At 33.0% G+C, this 20,124-nt stretch overlaps 1 long non-coding RNA gene across 1 annotated transcript in view; it reads left to right on the plus strand.

Annotated features, from left to right (window-relative positions):
- Positions 1-408: 408 nt before the first annotated feature.
- The window catches only part of LOC145243371 (uncharacterized), a 111,184-nt gene continuing 91,468 nt past the window's right edge, over positions 409-20,124 (plus strand). The window contains exon 1 of the long non-coding RNA XR_013862858.1: positions 409-1,266. This is a non-coding gene — a long non-coding RNA (uncharacterized LOC145243371). The remainder of the gene's footprint in view (positions 1,267-20,124) is intronic.

Here is a 20,124-nt window from a genome sequence, read left to right on the forward strand (position 1 = left end):
TGTGTGTTTATATATAGATGCGTGTGTATATCTGTGTGTGTGTAAATATATATGTGTGTGTGTGTGTACAGTACTGTTATATATATATATATATATATATATATATATATATATATATATATATATATAAGATAAAAATTACAATTAAATTTACCAAAATGATCCAAGATGGTAAAATTAAAGTATATTATAAATATTAAAGAATTAATATTTATAAAGTTATCTCAGCCAGATGTAAAAGCTCGATAAAACCAAATAGGAGATAGAGCTTATAATACGAGCAAACAGTTAATAAAACATGTTAAAAGCACTTTGAAATGAGTTAAAAACAGAGAGAGAGAGAGAGAGAGAGAGAGAGAGAGAGAGACAGACAGACAGACAGACAGACAGACAGAGACAGACAGAGACAGAGACAGAGAGACTCAGTCGCACACACAAACAAATCTCTGAACACTTAAACGAACAACGGAAGTTTTTATCGTAAAATACTACTATCAAGAAAATATATATGTCCGCCATATTAGTCTAAAAACGGTATTTCATTTTGTTTTGGCGGGCTTTCTCGCTCATGGGGATATTTATGATTTTAAAGGGTAGTGTACAAATGGAAAAGGTTAAGGACCGTTTTAATATAATGTTACATCGCAAGCTGCATCCCTACCTGCAAATTAAACAAGTAAATTAAGAAAAAAATAATTATTAATAATTATCTGAAAGCATTGCTTAATCGGTACTAAATTAAAGCTTAATTTAATTATTATTTGTTATTATCATTATTAATAGCATTAGTTAAATAATAAACATTTTAGAGTATAGTTTTGGTGTGGGGCTCGGAAAGAGGACGTTCATGTACGTTCGAGTACATTCCCCTGTTACACCCCTGTCACATTTTCTTCACCGCAAGTAGATATTCGTCCTCTCGAACGACCCCTTCCCTGACCCATAGACAAACGTTTCGAAATTAAAAAAAAAAAAGGTAGGAGGGATTTCCTGTTTCGTCAAGTCATTTCCTTAAAGAATACTCTGCTTTAAGCACTGGTCATTTCTTCGCCCAATTTCAGTTCTGAAAAAGAAAACCCGAGGACCTTACGGTCAAGACACAAAATAATAAAAATAAATATTTTCCACGAATGTCGGACAATACTGGAGTTTTTCGTTATAGTCATGGGTCGCCATCTGGAGCTGCGCTTGTCGTGGGACCCCACGAGGTTCGCCCGGCTGAAATGCGAAGGAAAAAAGTGCCTTCTCCTCTTAATTTAAATACAAGTAAGTCAGCCATTTTTTACATTCATGTTTACTTCTTTTTTTTAAGGGTTCTTATTTAGAATTCAACCGTATTAAAAACAACGGTCACTTTTTACGACGTGTCCCAGCGTATTATAAATATCCCAACATCCCCATGTTAAGAATGGCTTCCGGAATAAACAAACCCCCAAACTCCCAACGTTGTAAAAATTGACCAAAACAACAACAAAAAAAGAAAAGCAACAGAAATATCTTTATGACGCACGTACCCGTTAGGGAACGAAAAATGCCATATTCCAAAAATCACTTCAATTGATCAAGCAGTTTATATATATATATATATATATATATATATATATATATATATATATATATATATATATATATATATAATCTGAGGTCATTATTTTCCAGAACGAGGTTAATACAAGAGTGCTGTTGCTCAACACCAAAGTAGAGTAGGTCATCTTTATTTGTTTTTATACAAGTAGTAATATGTTGCCATATAGTCAAGAACACGTTTCAACAAGCTGACCTAAACATGACTATGTAGCAACATATTACTGCTTATGTAAAAACAAATAAAGAGTATATATATATATATATATATATATATATATACATATATATATGTGTGTGTGTGTGTGTGTGTGTGTGTGTGTATATATATAGAGATATATATATATATATACACATGTATATATATATATGTGTGCGTGTGTGTGTATATATATATAGATATATATATACATGTATGTATGTATATATATATATATATATATATATATATATACACATGTATAACTACTTCATTTACTCACATCAAATTAATATACGAAAGTATAAATTTGTGCGTAAACTTTAAGTATTTACTATGGCGATTAAGCTACACTGAATATTCGGCGTTTCATCCACTCTAGGATTCTTCACATAAGCCTGAAGAATCCTAGAGTGGATTTTATAACTTACTATATACAGATATATATATATATATATATATATATATATATATATATATATATATAAATACATACATATATATACATATACATACATACATACATACATACATATACATCTATATGTATGTATGTATGTATGTATGTATGTATGTATGTATGTATGTGTGATTGCGATGTCTTTGAAGACTCGACAAATACTTCCAAATAAGATATAAAGTAAAATGCTGATAGAAACCCAATGAACCAGTGAACCACTAAATATTACTGTGAGATTTATTGGCTCGTTTTAAAACTATATCTACCTCAGTATTTTGTTTAATTTTCTATTTTTTAGCGATTATCATGACCCATAAGATGTGATTAGTAGTCCGATGGCGGACATTATTTCTTGTTTTCACGTACACTTGATGGAACTGTTTTGTTACAGAATAAACGCTTTAAAATAAGTAAAACCACTAAAGACTTAGCCAGTTTGGTAGATAACGGACACGTATAAAATCGATTTTATTTTTAAAAATTAACAGTAAAAAACTGAAAAAAATTAATTTTTTAAATATTATGCAGAGGGTATAGTCTCCTTTAAAAACAATATCTTCTTCAGTAACGGTCATAAAATGTGTTTTCAATCGATATTTATTTAATAAGGGGCGAGTTTTCCGGGGACGAGTTTTCCTAAATTCATTTGTTCATTAAATTCTTAGGTGGAAGTACAGAATAGTTACAAAACATCCTCACCATGTTAAGAATGTCTTTCTAAACAATAAACTTATTATTTCCTAGCGGTAACATAGATACACATGTACCTTTCCTTGCGTTTTTACTTATTGAAAGGCGATCACTCTGCAGACGGCGCAGGCCGCAGGGGGCTGAGTGGTTAGTACTGGGAAAAATCAGTTGTAAAAGTGATATTCGCCTGAAGGTTGAAGGTTCAATCCTCAGTGTGGGCGACCGAAATATGCATTTTCGAATTACTTAGGACCTCTATCCAGTCATGGCTGACGGAACAAGAGCATGCTACTGATTGCTACTCCCGTGAAGTAAATAAAGGGTTCTGCTCGAAATTCCGTCCAAATTCCTGAGTTCGACAGAAACATTCCCAAGTTCGACAAGATACACATGAAGAAGGTAGGAGGTTATATCGGCCGAAGTGAAAATCACACTCAAGATAAGAACAGTAGTCCGATGAATAATAATAATAAATATAACCAATCCTCATCTCAAAAATTCAGAAACGCAACATCAAAATAAGTTAAATAAGTAGCTTATGGAGGATAAATTAATAAATGCCTAAAAAAAATGGGCCATGCTGTTAATTGTTCATTCAAAGGGTTAATTTTCTACCGTGACACGATTTAAAGCGGTTGATGTGTAGTCAGTAGCATTACAAGGCTGATCAGCGGACATGAACGAGAATCAGCCCCCCCCCTATAATTTTTATAGTATGTTTTAGTATGTAGTATAGTTTTCAAGGTTGGGGGTGTTTATTTTGAAAACCGTTCTTAACATGGGGAGCTTGGGGGTGTTATACTACGCTGCCTTAGGTGGTAAAAAAATACAAACTACAAAATACCGGTTAAAATTATGAGGTGGATGATACTCGTTCACTCAAGTTTGAATTATTGTGGAGTTAGCTGACCTGATGTAGTCTCTTCTTGTTTAGTCATAAACTTTGATTTTCTTCGTTTAAAACAAAACTATTTCATCAATATACGTGATATTTTGGAACATGATATTTTTGTTCCGTGTTGGGTACGTACATCATAAAGATTTTCATGTATTTTCTGTATTTTCTGTATTTTTTTTTTTTTTTTTTTTTTAGTTATGTTGAATTCTAAACATTTTTACGCGTGCGTTAGAAATATGCTCGCTTTGGTGTACAAAAATGGCCACCAGTGAGAATTATATTGCTTAATATTCGGAAAACTACTTGTTTGCGACACATTTAAATGCGATATTTGGTTTCAGCATACTTGAAAACTTTTAAAGGTCGTCATTTTAAAGATGATTATTAAGGTGGAAAGTAAGTAAAAATTTACCGAACCCTTTTCTTTCCTTCTTTTTTCTTTCTTTTTTTTTTTCTTCGGTTTCTTCGTTTTTTTTTCTCCGCGCGATTATATTCTTTTCTAACCGTAATCCTGTGTGTTGTCCGCATTTATGTTATCATTCAAGATCGTCCCTTCTTGTAATTTAAGAAAGACGTCTTTTCTTTGGAGTTATATTGTTACTAATGCAGCCTAAACATGCAGTTTTTCTATTTACGTGCTCCCTCACTCTTCACAAGAGTAAAGTTAGAAAAAGGGGCGGTTCTTAATGTGGGGAGCATTCAGCTCCCCCCAAAAAAGCCTGGATTGGAGGAGAAGTTGGTGCTAGTGCACTTACTGATCCGCCCTATTTTTTTAAATCGTATTTCCAAGTTTAATTAAAGTTTTATTATGTTTTGTTTTATTCAATTGTAAGGCTAAAGTATAAAATAGCTACAAAACACCTTCCCCTCCCCATGTTAAGAATGTTTTTTTTTTAAATAATAGCGTTATTATTTCAGCACGGATCAGTAAGTGCACTAGTACTGAAAAATTTAAAAAAAAAAAAATTAAAAAAAAACTGCCTGTCTAGAAAGATTTCTCCTTCACTGACCGAAAACAGAAAATACTAAATCTAGCATCAGAATAATTACTACACTGTCAAGTAATCAAGTAATAAAATCAGTTTAGTCTTCAAGCTTTCGTTAAGAGTCGCACTTCTTTATTTATCCATTCAGCGGAAGTGACGTCAGACAAATTGTAAAGTACTAATGACCAACACTGTATATAATGTAGTATTTTTTTTAAAAGCAAATATAAAAAAAGGAGTTTTATTCAAACAATCTTTATTTGAACTTTCATAACAAAATATATATATATTTATAATAAAAATTTTATTTTTAAAAAGACCAAACCCCAAACCAAAGAACTGTTATAAAAATATTTATGAACCCCCCCCCCAATAATGTTTAAGAAGTGTTTTTAATCAAACAAAAAGCAGTTCATAAATACTATTTATAACAGTTATATTTTGTATTTAAATGTAAAATAATATCAACACCTGATGTTTGATTAAAAAGTTCATAAACATATTTTTATTATAAAGGTTATAATTTCGTTATGAAAGTTAAATAAAGACTGGTTGAATAAGACTTCTATTTTTGTATTTGCTTTACAAAAAATATTATATTACAAAGACAAATGCGAGCATGAAAAGTAATATGGTTAAGATTAAGCTTAGAAAAGTAAAGGGGCTAGTTGTTAAAACTGGAAAAGAAAAAGACAAGATATTCTAGTAAAAAATATAAGGGTTTGTATTACTGTACACATAGATTCGAAAAAGTTGTCAAAAAACAAATATATAACAAATAAATGTAATCAAAGGCAAGATAAATTACTTTTCTACCAAACTGGATAGATTTTTTGTGTTTTTATTCAATGTGACATATTCATTCAGCTCGAAAAACATGCAGTGTTTACCGATGTATTGGAAAATTCAAAATGGCGGCCGACTCTCTCTTAAACACGGTAAGTTCGAGAAAAGGTGTTATAAATAATAAACTAGACAAAATACTGTTAAAAAAACACCGAATATATGTCAACCTATGTCACGGTAATATATATTGAGCGAATTTCTAACAGTATTTTGTCTAGTTTATTATTTATAACACCTTTTCCCGAACTTACCGTGTTTAAGAGAAAGTCGGTCGCCATTTTGAATTTTCCAATACATCGGTAAACACTGCATGTTTTTCGAGCTGAATAAACATGTTACATTGAAGAAAAACACGAAAATTATATCCAGTTTGGTAGAAAAGTAACTTATCTTGCCTTTGATTACATTTATTTGTTATATATTTGTTTTTTGACAACTTTTTCGAATCTATGTGTACAGTAATACAAACCCAAATATAATTTTAGTTTAATTCTAACTAAAAAAATTGAAATTTACGATCTTGACGACCTGCGAGCAGTACAAGGCTAATCTCGCAATTTTGAATTATTGTGAACTTATCTGCACGTGTTTGCTTTTTAAAGATGGCGACGCGAGACTGTCTCTTTTTGCTGACTCATGAAAATTTTTTTCCTGCCCCCCCCCGCAAATACTTCGATTTACGTGGTTTTTGGAATATGACATCTTCGTTCTGTGACTGGTACGTACATCATAAAATAAATTTTATATGTTTTATTTATTAACTTATTTTTTTTTTTTTAAATAGGTTTTATTCTAAACATCTGTTAAAATAATAACGTCTTTTTTGTTTTATGATGGCGACAATCGCCAAGTGGTTGCTGGTTAATGACCCGGATGGAAAAAAGTTCGAATCCAGTTCGTTCCACAGAAACACTTTCATCACCAGAACACTTGACCTGGTGAAAAGGGTTAAATAAGACAATGTCATTATATTTCGTCAGTATCGTTGGTGATAAAACTGGCATGTTATATATATATATATATATATATATATATATATATATATATATATATGGTGTCCGGAAAACTCGTACCCGGAAAACCCGTACCCGGAAAACCCGTACCCGGAAAACTCGTCCCTTTTTTTGCCAGGTAAGAAAACTTGTCCCTTATTGAATGAATATCGATTGAAAACACATTTTATGACCGTTCTCGAAGATAAATATTAGTTTTCTGGGACTATTTCAAAGATATTGAATTAAATTTAAAAAAAACAAAACACCTTGTTTGTCCGAAAAAAAATTTTAATTAGCCTCAAAAAGCGAGGGATTCTCGTTTCGCACGATCAAAACAAACGAAAATTCGTCTAGCATGAGTTCTACGGAAGCCTAAAATGTCAGAAATCAAACAGATATCTGAAAATGACGTCGAATCGTTGAAAAGAGGTAGGGGTGCAAAAACCGACTGATTTTTCCCCTAGTCATGCATCCGTACATTCTATCGTGACCGTTTGTATAATTTTTGCCATTTTTTAATTCAATTATTTTGTGTGTTCCTGCTTTTATTTATTTTTTATTTTTCTAGATTATATAAAAATTATGTTACGCTGAAGATTGCACATTCATATTAGATTCTTACATATAAAAATTATGTTAAAATATAACCCCAAAAATATAGAAAATATATTTTGCAATTATAATTTTTTTTGTGTGAAAATATTGAATAAACGATTCTTAATTCAATGATAATATCGTTAGCTCGACAAATTACTTTTTCTTCGGACTATATCGATTTCGTTAATATGGACTTTAGGAGCTTTTCTCGTAATATTCCTGAAAAACTTCTTTTTTTTAATGTTACAATTTACGATGCTTCATTTATATAAAAAAAGCAAAAAATAAATTCATTCATTTTTTTACTACTGAAAACCATAACTTTAGTAAAGGTGTTTTTTGTTTAAACAAAATAATACATTTCCCCTAAGAGTCAAATAAAAATAGTTGGTTTATTATATTACTTGATCATTATTGGATAACTAGTGAAAATTTCATTAAAATTAGTTAATTTCTTCATCTTTTTTGAATGTTTAAGTAACAGCAGGGGTGAAAATGTTTATATATTTTGAGCCGGTTATTCATTTTGCACGTACCTACTATATAAGAAGTTGTGCAGCAAGTTCACATTACACTTGAACTTCTGCATATCAGTAGTGACAGAAATGCAGGTACCCGGGAGGGAATTCCAAATTCTATCAGTTCAAGGCGTTATTTCGACTGCTGGTTACGTTACAACCACGGTAGGCACATCGGTAAGACAGTTTATTTTGTCACCTCATTTTGCTCTGACATGATACGGGTTCGAGTCTGCTTACTACTCCAATTTTTTTTTTTATTTTGCACTCGCAATTTTTTCTCATTTTATTTGTTTTTTTTTTTTGGTTTTTTTTTTGCTTAACCAAGATCATTACACACATCACTTGTTTTTTCCGCCTTCGTGTCACGGGTTCGCCTGCCTACTACAACTTTTTTTTTTTTTTTTTTTGCTCAAGACACACCTCCAAAAAACCCGGACAACATCGGGCACCCAGGTTCGTATAAATATAAATATAACTTCAAACTCCAACCCTGATCAGAATTGCAAGAAAGATCTAATACTTGAAAAAACATAATTTTATATATCACTAACAGGAAAACCCAACGTTGCCCGGGATTGAATGAGGATCAACGCGTGTTTCACACTTCCATATTTTTATTGTCATCGAAATCGGTGAAACCAACCACTTTTCAATCAAACCGATTGATTACCTGTTTTAATAGAGAAACCATCGGAAGGAAGCTTCACATGCCGCAATACATTATATTATTATAATTATTATTATATTACATTATATTATTATAATTATTTTTATATTACATTATATTATTATAATTATTATTATATTACATTATATTATTATAATTATTTTTATATTACATTATATTATTATAATTATTATTATATTATATTATTATATTATTATTATTATATTACATTATATTATTATAATTATTATTATATTACATTATATTATTATATTTATTATTATATTACATTATATTGTAGAGAACCTATTGTTTATTCTACAAAATTATTTTTATATACAACGGTTTGAATTAATATTTTAAAATACAAAAGTCAAGTATCATGGTTCAATTGTGCTCCAGACAGAAACGTTCATTTCCAATGCGTCCCGGTTATATCAAAGAACGTACTGTTGATTTTATATACCGGGCCTTTCTGCTTGTGCGGTCATAAAACTGTTCAAATGCATTTGTGATGTTAGGCTATATCGGGCGTTAACTTTAGTCAAAATCGCCTGTTCCTTCTTCCATCGGATTTTTCGATTATCGATTATCGATACTTATCGAGGATATTCTGATACAAAACATATCTAAGAGCAATACCAGATACATAAAGTACATTTATTGCGAACATTTAAAAAAAAAAATTGTTTCAGCCGTTTAGGAGTCCATAGGGAATGAACTCGCAAACACAGTCCATTTTATATGATAGATAGAGAGATTTGTATTATTCAAATTGCTATTCTCGTTTTACATGTCATGCTTACAACGTAATATCCTTTTTTTTCTTATATAAGGTTCGTTCAGGCCATCATGTAAAAGGTGTACCTGTTTGAAATGTTTTCTGCAGTTCCTGTATGTTATGTCTGTTATTGACGCTGTTACTCATATTGACTTTGTAATTATAAATTGCTATTTGTAAATTATTATTTGTACAAATAATCATCATCTGGAATATGGGTGCTTGTTCAAATTAGTACTTATGGTGGCAATTAAAAGTAAAGAAAATACAGAAAAAAAATCTGTGATATACGTACTTGTTACGGAACGAAGATGTCATACTCCAAAAATTACGTAATTGCATGAAGTAATTTTTACTTGGAGAAAATGAAATTTTATGATTAAGCGAGGTGTGGTGTTTTCGTCGGGCATGATAAAATCCATAAGGGGGAGACAACTCAGATCGAAATATAAAAGTAAAAAAAAAAAAAATCAGTTTTATAATATGGTTTAATAGTAAAATCGCTAAAAATCGCAAATTTTGATTTTTTTAGTTTAAAATAAAACTACTTGATCGATTTACCTATTTTTTGGAATATGACATCGTTGTTCTGTAAGTTCTGTAAGTTTTTCTGTATTTTCTTTACTTTTAATTGCCGCCATAAGTGCCAATCTGAATAAGCACCGGATTTTGTAACTCAGATGAGAACCCTTCCTCTGTATGTAAGATGTAAAATCGAGAAAATATTCGAAGTTGAGTTTCCGTTGTTTACTAGACTTGAAGAAAGAAACATATAATGGAAGGTCTTCATAGACAGAAGCGCGTAGAAACATATGACGTGGTCCTGAGAAAAAAAAATGAATTCCAACTAATGAAACGGATTCGATGAATTTTAATTAAATGCAATATTTATAAAGTTTATATCATCGTTTCCTTCTTCCAAAGAACAGGACATCTCGGAAAGACCTTTGTATTATTTGTATTAATCGGCTAATTTTGGATGTTATTACACTAGTTACTAATATTCTCAATAGATGTCCTCGTAATATTTCCGTTATTTCGGGTGGCTATTTATAAATAAAAAATAAAGTCCCAACTGGATGTTGAATCGTCGGCTGTTACACACAAAGTGTGTAAAAGTGTCTTGGCGCATGGCCTCTGCGCATGCTTTCTGTCACAAAAAGAAAACACGAAAATGATCACAAATAAATCTAGGAAATGGGAAGCTTGTGCGCCTAAAATAAGTAAGATATGGAACAGCAAACATGTTTTCAAACCATCAAGCGAATACAAAAAGTCGGCATTTTGTGAACCAAAAGTAAGAAAGAAAACAAAAAAAAAGACCAAAAGGAGGAACAAGACAAACACAATTATCAAGGGAAAACTAAAATCTGCCTTTGAAGCTAAAGACCGACAACCACTTTCGCTACTGTATCACACACACACACACACACACGCGCGTGCGCACACACACACACACACACACACACACACACACACACGCACACATACACAAAGGATACAACGTTTCAGTCGATGTAACGAGTACGGTATAAATGCGTTAACAAGCCGGTTCTTTTTAGATAACTGAAGTTAAGCAACGTGGAGTCTGGTCAGTATCAGATAGGTGACCATTTGGAAATGCTAAGCGCTGTATGTTATCTTCTTATAACTGGGATACACGTATGGCTGGGGATCCCTTGTGAATTTAATATTCTCTGTAAACTTCGTCCTTCGGCATAACCTTCCCAGGGCTAATACCACACCAATTATTAGCAGCTCGGGAACTCCAGGCGTGTCTTGTAGAACTCGGAAATATTTCCGTCGGACCCGGGAATCTGTAGTGAATTTCAAAACACTCGGATCCGATGAAAAGCGCCATGGGAACCTTTTCTGCGAATTTATATTGTAGAACCCCGGAATACGGCATTAAAAATTAGTAACAAAATACAATACAAATGTATATAATCAAATAACATTATAAATAACACCATAAAGCGACGCAAATACCGTAACCAGGACCCGGAAAATCATCGTAACCTGGAAAAAGAAACGTATCCTAGGGTCACCGTATCCCGAGGTTCTACCGTACAGTGAGGGAAGCAGAAAACAAAGGGTTTCCAAAGTTTAGAAGTTCAAGAAGACTTTCGGAATCTAGAAACCTTAACAACGAAGGGATGAGATTCTGCTGATTAGTCGTGATTATGTACGTCAAGGGGCACAAGTGTTATGAGTTCATTAGAGCGTATTCCATTAAAGTTTGGGAAAATTGGAACAGAAAGCAACATTGCAGTAATGACAGAGGTTGGAGCTTGGTAAACAGTGTGGGATTTATTAGATTTTAGATTCTTTTATTGGACCCGTCTAAGAGTAAGAGACTAGTAGCAGATGAATCAGCCGCGATGTAGCAACAATACTTTATGCATGACGAATTGTAGCCTTGTAAAGATATAGGATACACTAAACAATTTTCTAGCACGGTAGATGGAGCCCACCTTCAACGTTAGTCCACTAGAGAAAAAGACGGATACATATATATATATATATATATATATATATATATATATATATATATATATATATATATATATATATACTAGCAGGGGTGCCCGGCGTTGCACGGGTGTTTGGAGGTGTATACTGTGCAAAAAAAGCAAAAAAACAAAAAAATTGTTAATTTTTTAAAACTTTGACCCCTATTATGACCCCTTAAAATTTATTGTTTCGGGCTCAAATCACTTTATTAAGTTAGATCCATGTTCAAGGAACCTATATCTAAAATTTCAAGTGTCTAGATCCAAAATTGTTGGAGGAGTTTGGTAGAGTTCTTAAAGGTCAAATCGTTGAAATTTGACCCCTTAACAGCCAAATTTCTGGCTGACACCCGTCACATCGATTTTCCCAAATCTCAGTACCCGGTATTTCAAATTTCGAGTCTATAGACTAAAAATTGACAGAGTTATTGCGTAGGGAAATGTACACAGACAGACAGACACACAGACACACACGTTCACTTTTATATATATATATATATATATATACTAGCATTTCAGCCCGGCTTTGCCTGGGTGTTTTGAGGTGTACGCTTAGCAAAACAAAAAAAAGTCAATTTTTTTTAAATTTGACCCCTATTATGACCCCTTAACATTTATAGTTTCGGGCTCAAATCACTTTATTAAGTTAGATCCAGGTTCAAGGAATCTATATCTAAAATTTCAAGTGTCTAGACCCAAAATTTTCGGAGGAGTTTGGTAGAGTTCTTAAAGGTCAAATCGTTGAAATTTGACCCTTTAACAGCCAAATTTCTGGCTGACACCCATCACATCGATTTTCCCAAATCTCAGTACCCGGTATTTCAAATTTCGAGTCTATAGACTAAAAATTGACAGAGTTATTGCGTAGGGAAATGTACACAGACAGACAGACAGACAGACACGTTCACTTTTATATATATATATATATATATATATATATATATATATATATATATATATATATATATATATATATATATATATATATATCTTTCCCCCACTACACCAATAATGCCACATAGTTATGATGTTTAAATAAAGTTTCAACAGTCCTCCATGTGACCTAAAATAAAAAATATTAAAAAAAACGCCATTTGGGTGGCTTCCTTGCTTACATTACAGATAACTAAAATGTCTTAAATAAATTTTATTTGTCTATTTTATCTACGTCACGTGGATGCCTGATAAGAGTCGGTTTTTGTTTGGAAATTCTAGTTGTGGCTTGTTTGACTTATTCGGCTTTAAGTACTCTTACTAAACGAGTTATTACAAGGGTTGCTTAGATTACTATAAACACAGATGCGTTCGTATTTCGACGCAGTTTCACTTTCTTCCATGTATAAATACTAGCTTAGATACCCGTTCATGTCAATCACACGGGTACAAGGAATCTACCAGTTTTATTAATTATCTTGGAAGGCACCATCTACTCCCCAATTCCCAGCCGCTTCTTTTTCTCTTCTCACACAGACTCAACTACTACGTAAAGATCTGTTTTATTTTTGGCATTGACAAATCGGAAAACAGTGGGAAGTCTACAATTAGCAAGGGTTGGAGTGATTACTTTTTCAATTGAACGACTGACATTTTAACCTCACATTGATCTTTGATATTTGGTTAGGTGGACAGTGTAGTATCTGTTTCGATACTACATTTCATCTGTTCTATTCTCGGTCAGCCAAGGAGAATGGTTCTAGACTTGGGCAGTTTTAATCTTTCTACCAATTCAAATACACATTTTTGGAGGAGTTGCATTTTCTTCACACTCGAAAACATCTACGATACATACTAATCCTTGTAACGCCTAGTATATATATATATATATATATATATATATATTTTACACAGTGATCACCACTTATCAAGGCCCGGAAGCCACTCAGGGATAAGGGTTATTGCAAGTACATTACGTTAGTGTGGAGATTTGATGAAGTGTTTACTTAAGGGGGCGGTTCATTAGGAATTTTTTAACGTTGGACTTGAACACATCCAAGTTGTAGTCCGTTGGGAAGCAGGCAGACGGAATAGAGTTCCCAGGCGTGCAGTTATAAGAAAGAAGCTTTGTTCATGGAATCCGCGTTTTGATTTAGGCACAGATATAGAGTGGGGGAAATTTTTCACAGTGGGTTCAGCTAGACGGGTGTTTTTCGTGACAGATTAGCGAGGGGGGACCAGAGATTGGAGTTCAGACTAGCACCTGTCATGGAAATAACGATAAAACAAGGCCCGCAACGTCTCTTCTGTGGGAAAGAGGTTGCAGAGTAGAGAAAAGGGCATCCCCCACTAAGCCACGAAGTCTATTTTGTACTCTGTCAAGTCAGGATAGATTGTTTTTAGCAGCTCCTGCCAGATATGGCAACAGTATTCCATCCTTGGACGTACTTGGCTTTTATATAGATAGAGAATTGCATCAGTAGTGAGATATCTTCTGGAGCGGTAGAAGGATCCCACCATCTTTCCAGCGACCTTGGCAACAGACTTGATGTACGTGTTCCATTTCAGATCAGGAGTAAAGGTCAAACCCAGAAGCCTGTCAAAACACGGGGCCTCACCCAGACGAGAGCCATCCATCACAATTGATGCCAGATGGGGATCACAGCGTTGATGATGTAAGGATAGGAGTTTGGTTTTGGATGCATTAAAGGTAACCAGCCACATCTTCCCCCACTGAACCACGCGCTCGAGATCAGAGGAGAGAGAATCAGAGAGAACTTTGTCATTTACAGCCTTTGATGTGTTGCCGTAGATGGTCGTGTCATCAGCATAGATGTCAACGAATGATTTAAGTATGTGTTTAGGGAGGTCATTGATGTAGATCAGGAAGAGAGTTGGGCCCAGGATTGACCCCTGAGGGACTCCAGCATTTATATTGCAGGCCTCCGATTTTTGCCCATCTACCACTACTCTTATGAGCCTATCGGAGAGAAATGATTTAATGATTGAGAAAACATTTCCAGTTATACCGTAGCTGGAAATCTTGTAAAGTAGACCCTTATGCCATACCTTGTCGAAGGCCTTTGATATGTCAAGAGCAATTGCCCTAGAAAGGAAGCCTTTGTCAAGAGATTCACTAATCCTGTGGGATATAACCGTCAGCACATCTGCGGTAGATCTTGCAGAGCGGAAACCATATTGTGTGTCACTAAGAAGGTTATTCCTGTTGAGGTGGTTGACTATTTCTCTATTTAATATGGATTCCAGCAACTTACTCCTAACACACAGGAGACTTATTGGTCTGTACTGAGAGAGAGATGACTTATCACTTGAATTCTTAAATACAGGGCAAACTGATGAGGTCTTCCAGGGAGACGAAAAGCACTTCTCCTTAAGGCAGCGCTTAAATAGTTTCGTAAGTATGGGAGCAAGTTCTGGTTAAAGCTTTTTTAACACTATAATTGGGATGCCATCAGGGCCAGTTGCTTTACTGGAATCTAGGTTCTTTATTAGCTTGGCGACCTCATGCACGGATATTTGTATGTTACCCAGCTTGTTCTGTGTTATAGGAGGAAATATGGGGAGTTGATGGCCTTCGTCGCATATGGTAGAATTAGCTGCAAAGTTCTTTGCAAATAGTTTGGCCTTATCTGACGCTGACGAGATGACCTCAGGTCCATTGATAATGGTTGGGATAGAACGCACACTTCTGTTCAGGATACTACTTGTTATTTGCCAAAACTGGTGGGAACCAAGCCGCTGATCAGCTACTTTGGATTTAACAGACTGGGCATATAGCTCTCTTGCATTTTTTATTACTCTTTTACAGTGGTTGCTGGCAGACCTGAAAGCAGCTTTAGTCTCAGTGCATCTATTACGTTGGTAGCTATGGAAAAAATGATTTCTGTGCGCGATAGCAGCAGCACATTCTGGGGAGAACCATGGCTGGCTGTTAGGTTTTTGTTGGAATTTTTTAGATGGTATGAATTGGTCTATGCCTTCAATTAACCATTCGGTATGATCTGATACTATAGAGGACACTTCCGTTTTAAACATGGAGTGCAGAGGAAAATCAGATGTGAATGTACGGAAGCTATCCCAGTCAGCCATAGAGTATCGGTATACAGTACGGTGGAGGGGTACGTCTGGGGACATTACATTTCGTTTTTATCTTAACTGATACGACGGAGTGGTCGAAGGATCCTAGAGGAGAATGAACGGAATATGAACATAGCTCAGGGGAAGTTTAGAGAAAAAGGTCTAAGAGGCTTGCATATTGACCAGGTGTATCGGGCACACGGGTGGGTTCGCGAACAATCTGAGTGATATCATAAGCAATGGCAAAATCATGACTAAACCCCCCCTCATCATCTGTCTTATTTGAATGGGTCAGCCATTCCACGTTATGGACGTTGAAGTCACCACATATGTGGATGTTAGCCGAGCGATGTGAAGACAGTATGTGGTCTATTTTCTCAGATATGCTCTTAAAGATAGTAACTCCGCTGTTGTGGGGCCTATAGAGGGCAAATATAAATGCAGTGGTGTTAGCAAGTGCAACCCTGAAGCACATATAGGGTAAATTAGGATCTTCTCTAGAGATATCCCTGCCACACGGGAAGCCATCCTTAATGTAGGCACATATTCCATGCCCATGGCGATCTTGGGGGTCAGATTTAGCTGTTAAATTTGAGTATCCGTTAATTATGAACTCATCTAGGGAAGTCGTCGACCCTATTCCAGTTTCACTTAGAAAGAATATGTCCGGTTTCGTCTCCTGTAATTGGGTTTCAACCTCTGGAAGGTTGGAACGTAGACCCCTTATGTTGAAGAAGGAGACCTGGTAGTAGGGGTCTACGTTGGAAGATGGGGTTCTAGGTTTAATCGAGTTTTTATTCTGGAGATATTTCATGTTGAGGTTTGGGGATTTCTGGAATAGGCCGGCATACTTGGTTAGAGCAGTACAGAGAGGGAAAGTAAGAGAGAAAAAGACAGGAATTTTTTTTTTTTTTGGTGCACACGAAAAGGTAAAGCCGTAACAATTACCCACTAGTATGGCATCGAGAGGCCCCACAAGAGACTACTGCATGGTCCAGATCCACTCACCAAATGGCAATACAGCAGTCCCAATACTTTGCGCCTGCTGATAGGACAGCCTCCTTAGTGGTTAATCCAAGGTTCGGGTCCCTGACTATCAGGCAGATAACGTCAGCCCAGACAAAACGTTTACCTCCAGCACCCTTACTAGTGACATGGCCACAAGGACAGACAGAGACAGAAAAATTTCTGACATCTCAGACTACTTGTCACCAAGTACTACCGACCTTTAAGCAGCTTTTTCTTCACCCTTTGTCAGAAAAATCACTCATTGAATGAGGACTGAGGGACAAAAAAGGAGAAGCGAGAGTTACTGGAGCTGCCGATAACACATCCACTGTATTATCTACTCTCCATTAAAAAAGGGGGGAGGAGGGGAATGGGTACAAGTGACTTATTTATATCTAAGTAGTAAGTCCGGTGCTAAGTTAACAATTCAGGACACTTGATGATAATCTCCCCTCCCATATTAATGGGTGGAAGTTTGTCGTTATCTATCGAGTTTGAATCATTAGAGTTTCACCTTATAATTAATTAAAATCCAATAATTAACTATTATCAATTTGTAAAGTCGGCTTAATATTAATTTACATTCAAGCTTAGATAATTATTCAAGGTTTTACTTTAGGAGGTTCGTTTTCATAGGTAACTTTTTCTTTGCTAATGGCACTGTATTATATTTCGAATGTACTTGAAAATAAGGCTAACTATATTAGATGGTTTGATTGGCTAGCCAGGAAGCAAGCATTTTCAATATAGGCAAGCTTGCAGTAAAAGTATATATTAAGTATACTACTTAAATAAAGTCCCAAGTTTATCTACTCTAATAGAGAATAATTTCCGGCATTTTGTTTGTTCTTGTTTACTTTGTGGCATGGGGGTGACGAATAAGACAGGAGAATACAGACAAATACATTATTAAAACAAGAAAAACAAGTTTAAAAACAAGGTAACATGAAAAAAAACATTTAGGATGAGTTTTTAAAAAATACTTAACGTTTTTGCCATAGTGTTCCGTCCGCCGTCTTTTTGCCAACTGGTAGCTGGCATATCATCGTGTCTTTCTTGAGCGTAAGAAAATTTCTATTTCCAGATAACTTGGACGAGTGCCTATTTAGTTATAGAATAAAAGTCGTTATGTTCGGATTTGTAAAATATTTAATTTACATTTTTTTTATTGTTAAAAAAGTTCTAACTTTTTTTTTTTTATAAAGTCCTAAGTTTATCTACTCTAATAGAGAATAATTTCGGGCATTTTTTTATCGTTAGTTTCCGGCATTTTGTTTGTTTTTATCGTTTACTTTGTAGCATGGGGGGTGACGTATAAAACAGGAGAATACAGACAAATACATAAATAAAACAAGAAAAACAAGTTTAAAAACAAGGTAACATAAAAAACATTTAGGATGAGTTTTAAAAAATACTTAACGTTTTTGCCATAGTATTTATATAGTATGACATAGTATATATATTGAATTCATTCAAAAACGTATCGCAAAAACAAAAACATATATATATATATATATATATATATATATATATATATATATATGTGTGTGTGTGTGTGTGTGTGTGTGTGTGTGTGTGTGTGTGTGTGTGTGTGTGTGTTTGTTTTCCGATACTTTTTGGATGCATTCAATTATTTATACGAAAGTGCATTTTTACTTAAATGCGAGTTGGGAATAAATTTCCCTTTGACCAATTTCATACCTCCAAATGAGGAGCGGCATATGTATGGTTAAAATACAATTAGTCCCTGACACGTGTTTCGTCGTCTAGGATTCATCAGAGTGGCTGTTATTTGTTTTTGCTTTTGCGATACGTTTTTGAATGAATTCAATTATTTACGAAAGTGTATTTTTACCTAAATGCGCGTTGGAAATCGTTGGTCACTATTCCAAAACAGGAAGATGTATTTATTTCACACTCACAGTATTCTATTCATGTGCTAATGTGGTACATCTTACACGTGTTTTGTTGAATAGCGGAAATTCATCAAACAATTCAACAGAGACAGATATGTCTTCATGGGAAAATAATAGTTTGAGAGATTTTTTTCCTTTGAATAATGAAAGGGTGAAGGAAAAATGCTGATGAAAGTAAATGGAATTTTTTTAAAGTTCACAAAAGCATCATAAGAATAAAAAATAAAAATCAACTATAAAAGTATATACTATTCTGAAACGAACAACAAAAAAGTACCTGATTCACCACTCACGAGGAGATATTTTTATCGCGTCATATTTGATTTCATATATATATATATATATATATATATATATATATATATATATATATATTATTTTGAAATAAATATGATTATTAAATATATATATTATTTTGAAATAAATATAATTATTATATATATATTATTTTGAAATAAATATAATTATTATGTATATATTATTTTGAAATAAATATAATTATTAAATATATATATTATTTTGAAATAAATATAATTATTATATATATATTATTTTGAAATAAATATAATTATTATGTATATATTATTTTGAAATAAATATAATTATTAAATATATATATTATTTTGAAATAAATATAATTATTAAATATATATATTATTTTTAAATAAATATAATTATTATATATATATTATTTTGAAATAAATATAATTATTAAATATGTATTATTTTGAAATAAATATAATTATTAAATATATATATTATTTTGAAATAAATATAATTATTAAATATATTATTTTGAAATAAATTTAATTATTCAATATATATATTATTTTGAAATAAATATAATTATTAAATATATATATTATTTTGAAATAAATATAATTATTAAATATATATATTATTTTTAAATAAATATAATTATTAAATATATATATTATTTTGAAATAAATATAATTATTAGATATATATATTATTTTGAAATAAATAATTATTAAATATATAATTATTTTGAAATCTACAGTCACATGTGTTTTGAACTTTCGTTCCTATCAGTATAGCAAATGATAATTGCAGCCAGTCGGGGACATATATATATATATATATATATATATATATATATATATATATATATATATATATATATACACGTAAATTTATTTCTTCGAACATACCATTTTTACATCATTTTTATGTCCCCAGGCGAAAATTACTATAAATATTTGATGCCACAAAACCTTATGTATAGAATCCTTACTCGAATTTTGACCAACGCACTTTATATTATTTTAGTCCTGGAAAATATTTAAAATATACGGCTTAACCCTTGGTGGTCTTAAAAAGAAATTTAAATTAAAAAACAAATTGCTTAATTGGTGTCTGATGACTAGGGATTATATTAAATGCAAATCTGAAATTTTCGAATTTTCATAT

The sequence above is a fragment of the Euprymna scolopes genome, chromosome 22, assembly GCF_053919585.1.
Source record: "Euprymna scolopes isolate OS-2025 chromosome 22, ASM5391958v1, whole genome shotgun sequence".
NCBI lineage: Eukaryota > Metazoa > Mollusca > Cephalopoda > Sepiida > Sepiolidae > Euprymna > Euprymna scolopes.